This window comes from Tenrec ecaudatus, chromosome 4 (genome assembly GCF_050624435.1).
Source record: "Tenrec ecaudatus isolate mTenEca1 chromosome 4, mTenEca1.hap1, whole genome shotgun sequence".
Taxonomy (NCBI): domain Eukaryota; kingdom Metazoa; phylum Chordata; class Mammalia; order Afrosoricida; family Tenrecidae; genus Tenrec; species Tenrec ecaudatus.
Genome location: NC_134533.1, coordinates 3,192,780 through 3,205,089, shown reverse-complemented (window position 1 = coordinate 3,205,089; position 12,310 = coordinate 3,192,780).

Genomic DNA, 12,310 nt, shown 5'->3' with positions numbered 1-12,310 from the left:
GCCTGCTGGGACCGAGGCCCAGGTGGGTGTCTGGGGATGTGTGGTACTTACAGGGCCCTCTGTCTCTCTTGGCATTTCTGAAAGTGAGGAGAGAAGGCAGAGTGTCATTGAGGTGACCTCAGAGAAAGGTTTCTGAGATGGAAAGGATGTGGCCTCCCACCTAGGCCCACCCTGAAAGAGATCAGCCTACCTTTCCTTAAGTAGGTGAGCAAATGTTTTATGCCGATCCCTGGGGAGACAGGAAGGTAGGTTTTCAGCACAGGGATTAAGCCAGGGATCCCTCCCCCACCTCAGTAGGGCCCTGCCGCACCTCCCACCCTGGCCCTATACCCACCCAGACGCACTGGGACTGCACAGTTATCAGGAGCCCTTCCCCCACTAGGAACTGACTCCTCTACCAGGAACCCCAACACACACACACTAGGAACTGACTCCTCTACCAGGAACTCCAACACACACACACACACACACACAAACACACACCACCAGGGCACCTTAGCCCTCAGTGCCTGCCTGCACCAGGGTCCACAGGCCTGGGATTCAGTTCTGAAGAGTCCAGGGATGGGTGGTGGGGGTGGGATTGAGAGAGGTCTCCCCTGGAATTGGCATGAGCCCACCCAGCCTTGGCAACCAGGGGTCCCTAAGTTGAGACTGTGGTCAAGGAGGCTCTGTGCTGTCAAAAGCCCTGGAGACCCCGTGTCCATGAATCTGCGGGTCTAGGCTGACTCCCGGGGATTCACCTCTCCGTCTGCAGTAGTACCAGCAGGAGACACATATCCAGAGCAGCAGGAGCGACACACGGACAGGGAGGAACACAGCAACTACAGTGTCTGGAAGGAGTCAGAGAGAGAGACTCGTGTGGCCCAGTTATGGTGGCAGTCCTCAGCAGAGACACTTGGATGACATGCGTCTCCTGGACAGCCCCTGGGTTAGGGAGATGCCTTTGCCCAGGGTGGCCCTCCAGTCTGAAGAGAGTCCTGTCCAGGAGCGTGGAGGAGGTGGTGTGTGGGGAGGTCAGATATTACAGACATCCTCCCTGAGGCACTCACTGCCAGACTGCTGTCTCACCCCACCACAGGGGTGGGCCTGCTCCCTACTGCTGGGGACAAGGAATCACTTCTCCCTGAGGCTTGGGACCTTTAGCTTGGTTCCTGTAGGTGGAGTTCACACCCTACCGGTGATGGTCTCTATCAGTTGAGCCAGGAACAGGCCAAATCGCATCCAAAGTTAGGCTGCCATCTTGTCATTAGGATCTGCCCATATTGCCACATGTATACCCCCAATCCCTCTTCTTCATATCGCGTGTATACCCCTAGATCACTCCCCTTCCACTACCGTATTACCTAGAGCACAACCCCTTCCTGTGACATGGGTCCTCACCTGTAATTAGGGGCTTGGTGTTCCCAGAGGAGATAAAAGCCTGGGCTGGCATTGAAGATTCCCTTTCTCCGTCCATGTGGACCACCACGCAGGGCTGAGGTGGGCAAGCTGCCATGAAGTGTGTCTGACTCCGTTTATTTATAGATTTCTCTTCTGTCTCTCATGCGCTTTGTGACTTTACTACAGTCTTTGCTTATTAACACCGCACAATTGCACCTACTGGACCCGTAATGATGTGTTAGGGGCTGGCTTCCCTGGCAAGGTGGCAGCTCAGACACAAGCCAAGGATTGGCAGTGACCATAGAGAATAGAAGTTGGAGTCTGCGCTTAAGGACCAGCTCCCAGGGCAGCGAGGGACAGGCTGGATTGTAGGGGACGCCAATCTCGAAGCTTCCCCTTATTCTCAGGTCAGGCCCATCTCATCATTTGCAAGTGTGTGTGTGCGTGTGGAAGTGTGCACTATTCACACAACCACTCCTGTGCATACTGACATGTAGGCCACACCAGACCATGCCTGCTCTTGTGAAAAACGTTTTAATGGCACACAGTTATGCACATTCCGTTTCCACGGGTCTCTGGGGGGCGTCTAACACCTTGGCCTAGAGCCTGAATTGAGAATTTGAGGAGGTGGGTGTGGAGGTCAACAATCTACAGGGATTTCGCTTCCGGGGCAGGTTCCTGACTAGAGTTGGAGCCCCAGGGCTGGCACCTACCTGTGTCTAAGCTGCACACCGTGTCCGACGTGGCATTACAAGGCTGAATTGGGGTATGACCTCGAAGACAGCTGAGTGGAGGAAGAAGAAGACATGACCATCAGCGGCCTGCAGTCCAGCCAGGAGGGCCCTCAGCACCCCCACAAGGGACCCAGTTTCTCAGACCGTCACTCTCTGGTGGGGCTGGCTCGTAGACACAGTCTGACCCAGAGAGCAAATCTGGGGAACACTGTGCTGTCTGGGAGACAATGCTGTCATCCTCTGTGTGCTGGGGAGCATGGAGGTGAGGGTGGGGGTTGCAGCAGCCACAGCTCAGCAAGAGGGACAAGACCCAAGGACAAAGCCACAGAGTCCCTGAGATACGGAGCCTGAGCGCTGACCGAGCGGGACAGGAGGAAGGCCCAACTGTGGACTTCGGGGCGTTGTTTGAGCTGGGTTCTGAGCATCTATCACATGGTCACACGTGTGAGGTGTGTTCCAGGAGCTTCCTCATGATCCCGCCCCCAAGGCCCTCAGGGTGTCTTCTCCACTGGATGTTCTCTTCCCAGGGACACGACCCTCAGGGCATCAGGGGCATGCTGGGGCTGTCTCTGACAGGGGCCTGGTGATGATGTTGGGGAGGTTATCCTGGGGAGAACAGACGCCCTCTATCCTGTGCAACCACACTTGGGAATCAGGGGCGGTGTTTGCACATGTCATTCATCAAGTCAGGCCTGGTGCAGTGACTGGGAGACTGGTAAGACCAAGCAATATGCAAATAACACACCTGGCAGCCTGATGGCGCATGGCAGTGAAAATCAGGCAGGCAGAACCCTAGTGAGGGGATTGGTTGTTCAGCCATCCTCTGGCTGATTGGGAGCATCCGAGTCAGGATAAAAGTGGATCTCAGGATGACCAGAAGGCAGAGCTAGCCTCTGAGCTCCGGTGCTGACTCCAGGGGCCAGCGGCGACACAGGGCAGGGACTCCAGAGACAGTGAGAGATGACCGACAGGTGGTGGCAGCACAGCTGGAGAGGGCAGGAGTTGCCTTGGTATGCTTCCCACCAAAGAGCCAGAAAGCTCCATATGGGGATATCTGCTGGTGGAGGGTGGTGCTCCTGTGCTGGCTGAGCATGGAGAACTCGATCCTGAACTGCCCTGATCCTGAATTGGAATCTCCCAGGTCAGCCCCAGCGTTCTGAGGGCTGCCCATGTATGGATTACCTGTGTGATTTTTCCACCCAGCAGAGAAGAGACATGCCATGTGTGGGTGTGTGAGTCAGGTGGGGTGGGGGTAGGTGGAGATGTCAGAATTAGTAGAGAAGATTGCAGGCTGGAGACCTGTCTGACCTCTCAGGAAAGGGCCCTGGGCAGCTGATGTTGACTCCCCTCAGTCTGGTGACATCTGAGGAGTAAGGTGCCACCCCTCTACCCTCTGATGCCCGGACCCCAGGCTGAAAATGGAGGTGTAAAGGCTGAGCGACATGAGACAGGGGACTCAGCCACCCACTGTGAAATGAGCCCATGGCCACACCCAAGCCTGGGCGCTGGGTGGCTGCCCACCCGGACCCTCCTGAGACCAGAACCTGGAACACTCGTCACAGTCCTCGCAGTGCTCCTGGGCGCAGAAGTAGCCCGCTGCACACTGGCACTTCCGGTCGCTGGTCGCATTGCAGTCGGTCACTATCTCTTGTCCTGTTGGGAAGGAGGAGGGCCAGGGCTCAGGGCAGGACACAGAGGACCCTACACTAGTGCTCAGTGCCCTGTGTCCCCATCCCTCTGCCTCTGTACCTACAGGACAACACATGTCCCTGCCACCTAGTGTCAGGGAGAAGCTGGGGCCTGTCATCCAGGTGTCAGGTGAGCTGACTGCAGGGTATGGGGCTCAATGGGCATGAGCCTGCCTGACACCCACCTGAACTGCTGCCCCGTTTCTTGTCTAGAGCCGCCATGTTTGTGCACCCAGACGCAGGGTGGGGGAGATCTGCCACTGACTCCATCCTGGCTGGACTCCCCGCTGGTGGAACTCACCTTTGTCAATGGAGCCGGCAGAAGTGTGCCCTCAGGACACGCCCTCCCTGTGCCCTTGCCAACAATGTTATGAGAACGCTGTCCATGCTCACAACCACCCAGAAGCCACAGAACCTCCGGTGTAACTGAGAGAGGGTTTCTTGTCTAGCGCAATTCTGCTTGAGGCGAGGAAAAGCCTCTGGGCCAGTCTGGGAGGAGCCCTCCTGGTGCAGTGGGGACCTGTTGGGCTGCTACCTGCAAGGTCAGCAGTTCAAACCAGCGCCGCTCCTCGGGAGACCGGCTTTCTACTCTCATGAAGAGTAGAGTCTTGGAACCTCACACAGTTGCACCCTGACTGATGGGGTCGCATTGAGTCGACATTGACTGAATAGCAGAGTTTGGAGGAGTTTTTGTTTCTGTTCTGGGCTGAGTCTGTAGCCACCAGACACCCGTGTCATCGTGGTAACATCAGTCCTGGTCTCTCCTCCCGCCCCAGTGGGCAGCAGGGCCCTGCTAGGTTCCCAATGGCTCTGGGAGACAGGCAGGCAGGCAGGCAGACCGCAGGGCCCATAGGCCGGGCTCTTCAGGGACACACACTTACGTTTCCCGCATTGGGTGCAGTGCTGACAATACTGGAAGGGGCTGGGGTGGGCTCTGAAGGTGTCAGGAGGGCACACCGCACACTCTCCATCACGGGGGTCCTTCCTGCAGGGTTTGCTGACATAATGTCCTGCACAGGAGAGAACCACAGGTGAGAGGGCTCAGAAGTGTAATTTCTGTTGAGTCTACAGAGTAAGAAGGTTACAGAACCTCTGGCCTCTCTGGGAGGATCCTAGACAACACCCCACCAGAGATATCCTGGAAGTTCATGTATCCCTGCCCCCAACTCCCATGGGAGGCCCCTCAGTACCTGGGGCAGGATGGCAGAGCCCTCCTTGTTTCACATGGGACCACGGAGCCTGGGGACCAAGGGTCTGCCCAGGTCCCTGAGCCCAGGCTCAGTGCTCCAGGTTTGGCAGGAATTCAACCCAGAGAGCTCTGCCCCTGCCCCTCGGGGTCTAAATCCTGAGAACTGGGAGGACAGCAGGCCAATGATGACGCTTCTTCCTAAAGCTGGGCTAAGAGTGTGAGCACGTTAGTGTGACGGTGCTGGGAGTATATAAGCATGTATGGGGCCCACATGGTAATGGTGCAGGTGTGTGTGAGCCTCGGTCCCTGAAGGCAGATGAGAGGAGTGAGTGTGTGCTGCTGGCGGAGAGACAGGCACAGGTGAGCTGGCTGGTCTGTCACCTGCCCTGGGGCCCTCCATCTGCAGCTGGGTTCAGGATCCCCTGATGCCAGGAGGGTCAGAGGGAGTCATGCGGGGATGGGGCTGGGACATGGCCTCTTCTGTCCTTCAATGTCCTTCCTCAGTGTCCACACACCCCTGTCTGTTCTCCGGGGTGCAGAGAACACCCCAGTGGTGAGAACCTGTCTAGGTGTGGTCCCCTGAAATGACCAGGCTCCCTTATCCATTTCTGTTTTGGGAATCTGCAGTCCTCAACCAGCTCAGAGTTCTGCCCCAGAATGTTCTGGAAGCATCTGGACACTCACCAAGTGGGCACGTCTGGCAGCAGATACCCTCCGTCTCATACTCGTCGGGGCCACACTGGTTCTCACAGGCCACCAGGACCACCATCTGTTAGAAAGGAAAGGTCAGTGTCATCAAGAGAGGGCCCTGTCCCCGCTGTGAGAAAGAGGTGGACACCCACCGATATCGGGGTCACTCATCTGAGTGCCGGTGGCCCTCCTGGACGCGTGCTCACAGGAGTGGTTCCTCTGACCCCCTGTGTCCATCACCCGGTTGGAGCAACATCGGATTGCTTTGGGAGTGTCAATGACCTGCTTCAAACTCAAGCCAGGACACTGATGTTAGGTGCCGTCATGGTGGTTCCAAATCAGAACAGCCTCATGTACACCTGGGTGCACCCAGGTACAATCCCATGTACAGCCATGTATATCCTATGTACATTCATGTACAGACCCATGTTATCTTATATATAGCTATGTACAGTACATGCACAAACTCATGTGCAATCCCAGGCATAATCCCATGTGCACATTATGTATACCCCGTGTACAATCCCATGTACATCATGTGTACAGCCCCATGTACCACCCGCTGAAGAGATCCAACCTAGAGGAAAACAGCCCTCAACTGTGCCCCCATTGGCACAGTATAAACGTGGGCCCATGTTTCTGCACAAGGACCTTGGGTGGCCTTGCCACATAAACATTGGTCTGGTAGCCCAAAGGCCAGTGGTTCAAACCCACCAGTTGCTCTTCAGGAGCAAGATGAGGCTGTCTGCTCCTGACAAGGTTCACAATCCTCAGAAGGCCTCCCGAGGTCACAGGGGTCAGGGTCGCCTTAGTGGCCATGGGTGGTGGGGTGGGGCTTGGTCCCCAGGGTCCCAGTGTCTGGAACAGGGATGACTTTATTCTCAGTTATCATCCAGGTCAGAAGTCCCGATGGGGAACAGAACTCCTGACCCTGTAATTCCAAACTCACAGCCATGCAGTCCTTCCTGGCTCCTAGCGACCCTATGGCACAAGGGGAGGATGCCTGGGTGGTTTTCCAAGGCTCTGTCTCTTGACTGGACTAGAAAGCTTATCTGTCTGTCTGACCTCTCTCTTGGGAACCAAAGGAGTGACCCTGCAATTCCAAACTCAGGGCCTTCGAGGCCTTTCCGGCTGGCAGGGACCCTATGGGACAGGGTAGCTTTTTTTCAGGATAAAAAGCCTGTTCTTTCTCCCAGGAAGAGAATTCCTGAGCCTGTCACTCCAAACTCATTGCCACAGAGTCCTCTGTGCCTCAGAGGGACCCTACGGGACCCAGCAGAACTGCCGCTGAGGGTCTGAGACTGGTTAAAGGAGCAGGAAGTTTCAACTTTCCCCCATGGGCCACTGATAGTTGGAACTGCGAAATTCAGTTGGGGGTACATCCTATAACTCAGGTGTCCTTGGGCTTATGGGAAAAGGTCTATAGGGGGCAGGCGGTACCATCAGCAGGAAATCAGGGCAGCACAGGCTGTGGTTTTTAGGAAACCCTGCCTGCGGAGCTGACTGGGAAAGAAAGGAACTACCAATTCCTAAAACAAACCAATTGAAAAGACACACACACACATTCTCTCAGACACACAGGCAGGCACGCAGACAGATAGATACACAGACAGCAGACAGACGTAGCTGGAGGGCCCCTTCGTGGAGGGTGTGCGTGGTCAGGTGGAAGTCACTGGGACTTCCTGGGTCCTGGCTGCTCTTGGAAGACCCAGCTTGCTCTTGCCAGAGACTTGGCTAGACGCAGGGGAGCAGGTGGGCCCTGCAGCCTCCACCCGAGCTTCTGCAGTTTCCATTTCAGGCTCTAGCACGCTGTCTGTCCCCTGTCACCGATGACCACTTGGCATCACCCAAAAGAGGACAAAAGGGTGGGAGTCTGGTGCCCAGCATGGGCTGGCGGCACCTGTGGTCATGCAGGGAGCAGCCAGGAAGAGATTTCCAGAAAACTCGGTTCCAGCCACACCCCATTCGGCTCCCCACCCCCTGCGCTTGTACTGAGCAGCTGAGGCGGAAATGTCTGGCTTCAAGCTATGGAGCCTCCTTCGACTTAAGTCCTCGGCACCGCCACGCCCTATGGGTCCCGCGAAGTTCCCCAGAGTTAGGGTGCTCTGTGTTATTGATGGGCAATCGGAGAACCCCAGAAGGGCGACTTCCCAGACTCCCCAAGGAATCCGAACCTCCCAGAACCCCCGCCTCTCCAGCACCTGGACCTCTCAGCGCCCAGGACACTCCAACACGGGAACCTCTCAAGGCCTCACCTCCTCTCCTTCATTTGGACCTCCCAGCGCCCAGCAGCTCCAGCATTGGGGCCCATCTGCGCTGTCCCTGGGCAGGGGGGAAGGGGGTAGTAGCAGTTGGGGTCCGAAGGCGCACTTACCCACAAAAGCAGCAGCCGGGACCATCCAGCCATGGGGAGAGCCCAGCAATGAATGTGGCAACAAGAGAAAGGTAAACTGTGAGTCATTCAGCTGGAAGCCAACCTTATGTGGGGACCTGGCACCACCCCTTCAGTGCATTTTCTCAGGTTCCTAGGAAGTCACCTGAGGCAAACTCTGAGCTGGAATATTCCAGGCCTTCAAAGGGGCGGTTGACTTCTCCCCAGGGAAGGGAATTTCCTTTGAGGTTGGGTCTTAGTCACTCCATGCCAGCCCTTTTCACCTCCACACTCCCCCACCCCCACCCCCAACCCCTCCCACCCCTGCCAATCCCTGCAGCTCCAGAAGACCAGGCCCCAACTGTCTGCACCAAACTCTTCTTCCATTAGAACTCAGCGGCTTGTGTCAGAAACAGGGGGTTTCCACAGGAAACGGTCACTGCGGATGAGGAATTCAAAGGACTCACCTGCGTAGGACGGATGCTTCAGGAAGTACTCTTGTGCGTATCGCTGCGGAGGAAGGACAGTTAGCCAGAGGGAGGACGCTGTCACGCCCCTGCAGGAATTCTGCTGACACGGGATTTTGGTGCCAACTTGGCCACTGTCACAGATCAGGGTGACTTTTAGCCTGCCAATCAGGTCGCAGCCTGGTGGCCTCCTTTGGAGGTGTGACCAGAATCAATGGCTCTCTGGAGACAGGCCCCTCTCTCTGCCTTCACCTGCTGCTAGTGAGCCCCACTGACACCTGCTAGACCCACTGCCATTGGGTCCACACGACCACGCACCCCGTCCTGTGAATGCCCTGCTTTCTGCACGACTCCAGGTGGCTGTGTGAGTCTGAAGGGGAACCCGGGGCGCATATTGGATTTAGGGACTTGAGCTGGACTGGGGTGGGATCTTGCGCTGATATAGAAACGTCTGGATTTGAAGTCCTTTCTGACACACACCATGGTCACCAGACCTGTTTCTCTAGTCCAGGAGTCCTCAAACTTTTTAAACAAGTGGCCAGTTCATTGTTGCTCAGACTGTTGGAGGGCCAGATATATATATATATATATATATATATATATATATATATATATATATATATATATATATATATGTATATATATATATTTAAAACTAGGAGCAAACTCCTATGCACACTGGACGAGTCGGCTGCTAAGCAGGACAGGCAGCGGGGTCAAAAACACCCGGCGGGTGGATAAATGTCCTCGGCCGGCTGCATGTGGCCCGTGGGCGGTAGTTTGAGGACCCCTGCTCTAGTCAACCCAGCCTAACACAGTCCCCCACTAGCTACCCGCCACTCTCATGCCCCTGGGGCACAGGGAGCCCTCTGCTACCTGGCTCCCACTCTGTCCTGCCAACCCACCCTTTCCTTCCTTGCAAACTGTGTGCACCTGATGTTCTTGCATTTGTAGTGTGGCTCCTTCCAACAGAGGGCAACACTGCGCTCGCGTGGGCCTTGTTGACTTTGTTTCCCTTTCCTGTCATTGCATCAATCCCCCCTTCCTCTGTCCTTTGATCCTTCGGTCCTTCCTTCCTTCGGTCCTTCTTTCCTTCCTTCCGGCCGCAGGGGCTTCCAGAAGCTGAGAAGAACGTGATTTAGAAGGGCTGCTAAAATTCACGTGTGAAATGACCTGGGCCTGGTGCTGTGGGCTGGGACGTGGAACGCCTCTTTCTCCAGTGCGCGGAGTGTGATCCCAATGATCTCTGTGTGGTGTCCATGTGGGAAGGTCCACAGTCTGTGAACCAGGTCGATTTCCTCATCATGACAACCTGTGGGCGCTGAGCTGGTCATCCAGGTCCCATCCAGCCCTCTCTCTTCCCTCTGCACTCACAGCTCCTGGCAATCTTGATCGTGACCCCTGTGCCCTCCTAGATGTGTCCCTCCCCACACAGCATTGGGGGTCCCCTGAGCAACCTCCCAGGACCTAGCCCCTGGGGAGCTTTGGGCCTCTCAGCAGAACATCATGTGGCAATGGACAAGGGTCTAGGACTCATCCTGGGGCCATCACAGGTCCCACCCCAGAGTGCACATTGAGACCTGATCCCTAGCCCTGCCCACAAGCTCATGTCTCTCAAGCTGCCAGCCCTACACACATCTCCATTTCTCCTGAGACTCTCCGGATATGGTGGTGTCCTCTGCTCTGAGCACCCCTATACTGGGGGATCAGTGTCCTCCCTTATGGCTGTCCATCCTGAACCTCCGGGGTACCCTGTGTGGAACCAAGGTGTTTGCACAGTGACCTGTGAGGACGGGGATATGCTGGAGCAGGGGGTCACAACCCTCGGCTGGGTTCCCACCAGAGAAAGTGACAAGAGCCAGACTGAGACTCAGAGGAGATACCATGTAGAGACCGAGGCTGGGACAAGACGGAAGCTGCCACCAGCTCAGGACTGCGGGGGACGCTGAGGGGGCTGTGAGCAGGGCTCCCCCTGGGGTGCCCAGAAGGAGAGAGCCTGAGGTAAGGGTTCCTGTGCCCAGACTGGGGCAAATGACGCTCCCATTGTAAGTCGCCCCTTAGGAAGGACTCAGTGTGGAGGCCAGGAAGGAGGTCCCCTGCTCAGATGGCAGTGACAGTGGCCCAGAGGGGCTGGAGGTTGGATCTGACTGCAGATACTGGACTGGCCTCTTACCTGCTCCAGAGCCCTGAGGGGGGACGGTCTCGCTGCAGCCTGCTCTTCCCCAATGGGGGAGAAAGGAAGGCCATGATATGGGGGGCTTGCATGGACATCCACACGAGCCTCTGGGTTCCTGGATGGAAAAGGTAACTCAGACAGCAAGCAGACACTGTGCAGAGTGGCCCTGTGTGGTGCCGGTCCTGGGATGGAACCTCCATGTCTTCCTGCTGGCTGGAAAGCACGCTGGACACTGAGCCCCTCGACCCCTGAAAACAAGACCAACCATCTGAGAGGAGAGACGACATTCCATGGTGTCCACGTGCCTGGGGACAGGACCCAGGGCACCTACAGGCCAATCCTGGGACAGAACTGGACCCCAAGAAAGTTTCTCTCACATCTCTGCCCTGACCAGGCTCGGATGACTGTGGACACGGCCATGTGGGCTCCATCCCCACACTGTGGTTGGGGTCGTGGTCCCTCAGCCCTGGGCCCAAACAGCCCCTCTCTGCCCAGTCCCACAGCTGACTCCTATCCAACACCACCCTCTTGTTGATGTCGCTCCACCCAACTCAACCTGCCCACTCTCTGTGCCCCCGGAGGGGTCTGTAAGAGAAGACAGCCCAGGGCCCCGGCCAGCCCCCACTCAACAAGTTCTCCATCTGGTTGGCATTTCCTGAGAGGATGATACAAACGGGTATGAGATTCCACCCTGAGCCTGGTCCCCACCCGCACCCAGGAGGATTCCCATGGGGCCCCATATGCCTCTCCTCACTCCCACAGTAACCCCATGGTTTCCCAAACTGTCCACAGGCCTATGGTCCTCAGCACCATGAATGTCCAGCCAGGGCTTAGAAACTGGCTCACTGGGAGACTGTCCTGTCTCCACAACCTGGGCCTGGGGCTGAGCCTCCCTGTGGGAGGGGCTTAACGACCCCTGGTGTGATCCTAGACATGCCCCTGCCTCACCTGCTGGGGGCTCAGCCACAGGTGACATGAGGTCATGGGGTGGGGGGGAAACACCCTACTCCACATGTTCCCCAGTGAGAGAGGCACCCCCATTTCCTGGGAGCCACACACTAGGAGGACTCTGACAAGGGGGACATTCAGCCCCAGAAGGGACAAAGGCTGCCTGAACCCCACCCCTCCCCAGGGTCCCAGGACTGTCCACCAACCTTCCAGGGGATGAGGGCACCTGGCACAGCATCCTTCAATTCCCACACAGAGGACGAGGGTCCCGCACATAAGGACAGTCACTACAGCTGCGACCAGGGGCAGCCTGGACCTGGGCTCTGAAACCAGCAAAGGGCAACCTGGACTCAGGGCCAAGGGCCTGCTGTTCTTGAGCTGCTTGGGGGTCACCACGCGGCCAAGGAGACCCTCCTGGTCAGTCTCCGTGCGTGGAAGGGGATGGCCCCTCCTGACCTGGGCCTTTTAGCGCCTCACAATGACCCTGGGTCCTTCATGGGTGCTGGGACCCACCGTCTAGTGTCCACACCCACAGGGCGACGCGGTTGTGGGGAGAAAACTGAACTCCACACAGGTTTGCTCTCTGTCCTTGATTCACAGGTGGCGCTGCTAGGGCCTTGGAGTGACCTCAGGGTTTAAAGCATCTTTCAGGGGAAGCCCAGACCGC